At 33.3% G+C, this 4,323-nt stretch overlaps 1 long non-coding RNA gene across 1 annotated transcript; it reads left to right on the forward strand.

The window, feature by feature from the left end:
• The first annotated feature begins 598 nt into the window (after positions 1-598).
• LOC138857373 (uncharacterized) lies at positions 599-3,969 on the forward strand. The gene is made up of 2 exons (XR_011396441.1): positions 599-1,550; positions 3,822-3,969. It is a non-coding gene; the product is annotated as an uncharacterized lncRNA (long non-coding RNA).
• The last annotated feature ends 354 nt before the right edge of the window (positions 3,970-4,323 follow it).

Here is a 4,323-nt window from a genome sequence, read left to right on the forward strand (position 1 = left end):
CAGGAAGATCAAGGACCCCTAAAACTTTGCATGGATCTCTAAAGGTTTGCGCATCTACACTAACTGACAGCTGTCTTGAAATATACTACACTCACGAAGAGAAAAAACTGCTTACTCACGCATACTCTGCAACAAAAAGCCAACTAGAAATGTACAGCTGGGCAATGGAACTGAGAAGATGAATCTGTGCAATATATTTGAGTTTTAAATTCTTGGCAGAGCGAGTTGCAAAGTGCTAGCAGTGGGTTGTTTTGGTCTAACTGCATGGAATCAGTAAGGGAGTGGTTGCAGAGCTGCTGGTGAGCTAGGAAGCTAGGAAGTACGTGCTACGGAGGCTGAGCCGAATGAGGAGGTAGCAAATTGCAACATAACGCATAATAACAACAAAAATATGGCAAAAGTGCAGAGAAGCTGTACTACTGCTGCGCTGCTGCAGCGGACGTCGAACAAAGTTCAACTGCAACTATTTACGCAAGCTTCAGAGAAGTGGCAGAGTAAAAAATCACTGTTTTAAAAAAATATTGTCTACACAATTTAATATATTTTGTTGAAAATCACGTAGACAACCAGAGCCGTCTAATACCGCAATGCTTTTATAGATTTTAGCAATATTCCGAAAACAAAATCAGTGGTACTACGTAGAGAAGTAGATGCCACATAGAAAAAACTGATCTATTTAATAGAGTTTGTTCGAGGAATATTCGAATGAAAGTAGCATGATTCCGAATGTAACAGTATCAAGTACCAAGAAGGAACATAAAGATTGGTTGACTTTATTGGTGTTTTGTGGATACTGGGGTGTTGTTGTTGTTTTTGTAGCGGCAGAATTCTGCCGAGTTGACAGTGCTTGGCCGAAAAAAAGTTCGAGTCCATTACAGTTACGTAGAGCCGACTGTCGTGGGAACGTTGGATCCTTGGATAGTTTCTACTGCCTTATTTGTTCGAAAAATGTGGGTATCTTATTGACAGTAAACACAGAGGCTTTCAGATACGATTTGGAAAGGAAAATTAGTGTGAATTGTAGGCTTTGTAGTTTCTTCTCTTTGCCATGATATTTGCGTACAGTTAGTTTAAGAAAATAGTAGTTGGTTACGGATTTTGCTTATAATCCGTGCGGAGTGGATTGTGTTTACAATTGAATAGTTGCATATTTACCTGGAATGACATGCAATAACAATAATTTAAAACAGCTGAGAAGTAGGTATCAAGCACGAAGATTAAAATTCGTTTGTATTTGTATTCATATGTATAGGAACAGAATTGATAGATACAAAGTGAGCCACACTTAAATACGAATCGTGAAATTTACCTACTAAAAGCGAAAATATAGTGAAGAGAACAATTTATGTTATATACTTAAATATATACATATAAATACAGATTCTACCTAGAAGTCTTCCTGGAAATGTAAACAAGGTGCTACAGGTAGCTGGTAAGAATCAAAGTTCCAGGAATATTTTTGGAACATTATATAAATGTATAGGTCAGTGTGAGTTGTGTCTGGAGTTAAGCAATACAAATTCAAGTAATGCTTGAAACGTTATTAACTGGTAGGTTCCCGTGAGCTTGTTGCTAAAAGCCTTTAATGTGCCTAAACACATAGCAACAGAAATATGTAGGTCATATATTGTAGAAAGCCTTGAAATCTGTTTTTTCATAAAACTAAACTAAAGAATATAATAAATAATAGAACTAAAAAAAGAAGCTTGGTTCTAAACAATCAATAATAAGCCTGGCAGCTGGAAAACACGCTTTAACTTTCTAGTTAAATTTTTCAAATTTTGATGATTTTTTCGAATTAAGGTGAAATTTCAAAAAGCTGATATGACAAAAAAATTAAAAATATTTTTACATAAATATATACATTCATATACATACAAGTATATACGAGTATATATTTTTTTCTTTTATAATCAAAAAACAAACAATTTCCAGACGAGCTCTCTCAGTAGGGCTCTTAAAAAGCACTGAAGTCTTGAATTGACTGCGATTTTTATATAGAAATGTATGTACATATGTATGTAAGTATGAATGAAATATATCTGAGTATACTCACAAAATTGTATAAAGATTTTGAATACTTATTATATACGTATTTATATTGTACATATAAATAAGTATGTATGCATTTACTTCATTACTTCGCAAATACAAATGCCATAACATTAGTGTGGAACGAACTGCGCTAGTGACGACATTTTTATAATATCGTGTGATTTATTTGAGGTGTTTAATCACTAAGCACTATATCGGCTTTTAAGTTGTTTCGGAACTCTAGGACTGGGAACTTATTGCGTCTATAACTATATTTTATACGTTTATTTAAGAAAAGCATATAAAATAGTATAATTCACATAAAAAAAAAAACAACATAAAATAGTTATATACAAAGTATAGCAAATCTGAAGCTATAAAATTTTACCGTCTTCCTGCTAATTTTTAGATTCCATTCCAAAAGAGTTGCGCTTGCTTATATAGTCATAGACCTAATAGTTCTTAGTCGAATTAAAATAGTTTAGTCGTATATTTTTATACCCTTAACAGGGTATGTAAAGTATGCCATGATGTTTGTAATACACAAAATAAAACGTGAGAGACCCTTTAAACTATATATTTATATATGAATATAAGTAAATGATCAGCGTGAGGAGCTGAGTCGATTTAGTCATGTTCGTCCGACTGTACATTCGTCTGTCTGTATATATGCGAAATAGTCCCTTAGTTTTTGAAATATCGATCCAAAATTTTGCACCCGTTCTTTTCTCACCAAGAAGCTATTCATTTGTCGAAATGACCGATATTGAACCACTATAGCATATAGCTGCTATACAAGCTTAAACAAACTGAACAATTGGCATAAAGTGGTTGTATGGATAGCTTCTTCAAGAAATTTGCCATAAATTATTGCCAAATGCAGTGGTGTAAACTCTGAAGAATTTGTTGAGATCGGATCACTATAATATATAGCTGTTATACAAACTGAACCAGCGGAAGCAAGTGGTTGTATGGAAAACTCTTTCATTTGACGAGATATTTTAGCTAAATTTTGCATGGGTTATTGTCCAAAACAACGATGCAATCTCCGAAGAAATTGTTCAGATCGAGTCTCTAACGCAAAGCTAGCTGCCATACAAACTGCCCGATCCAAGTACTTGTAAGGATTCTTTTGTATTCTTGATGGGTATTATAGCTTCAGTACAACCGATCAAAAAATGTCATTGAAATTTACTAAGGGATGGCATTACTATAAAAATGAGAAAATACACAAGTTTTAAGCGATCTATATACATACATATATATGTACATAAGAAGAGCTAATACATTTTTTAATATTGGTACGGAGCTCGAAAACTTATATTGCCGTGAGAAAAAAGCAAGATATTTGAAAAAAAGAAATTTTCGCAGTTACGAGAATCGCACTTTGCGCACCTTAATCTTCGCACACACAAATATAAATGTACAGTTTTATTTGAACCCGTTTGTAATTTCAAATACTTACTTAATTATTTCTTTGCTTGCTTCTAAAATTTAATTTTTGTACTTTTTATTGGCATTTTGCTTATATTTTCAAGCTTTTGGCGCACACAAATGCATTTGAAAAGAGTAAAAGACATACTTATGTATGTATGTATATAAGTATGTAAGTATTTGTGCAAATGAACCATCTACATACATATATACATAGTAAGTATACAGGGTATTCATTGAGTTGTATGTGTGTAGGTATACACACAGCCGACGCTTTTCATACTTCTTTGTTTCTTTTATATTTTTATTTTTAATTTTTTTTCATTAATTCTTGTTTCTCATTTTGCACAAAGTTCAAATAAGCACGACGGCAATACATACTTACTTACAAATATACCCAGCTACCTAGCCTATCCAACAAATACAAAAGCAACAAGCAGCATGTAGCAGCGGTTGCAACAACACTATGAAAAAAAAATGGACAAAAAGTAAAAATAAAAATGACAGAAAATGGCAAAAAACCTCAAACCGGTTTTCAGAGTGCGCGAGTTTCGTATTGAATGGAATTTTTATTTGAAATTACTTGGTGGAAGCTGTGGGAGCGGTCGCGGCGTATTGGACGAGATGCAAAGCAATAAATATTAATGAAATAAATAATAATGAAGGCACATATCTACATACATATATACATGGTTATGTATGTACATACATAATATGTATGTATATAAGTAAAGCGAGAACTAGAAGCAGAAAGTCGAAAGGAAAAGAAAATAAGGGAAATGGATGCTAATGCGCAGGGAAAGCGCAAAACTGCCAGCCGTGAAAAAGTGCAGATCGAGTAATTTAAGAAAAAAA

Source organism: Bactrocera oleae, chromosome 5, assembly GCF_042242935.1.
Source record: "Bactrocera oleae isolate idBacOlea1 chromosome 5, idBacOlea1, whole genome shotgun sequence".
NCBI lineage: Eukaryota > Metazoa > Arthropoda > Insecta > Diptera > Tephritidae > Bactrocera > Bactrocera oleae.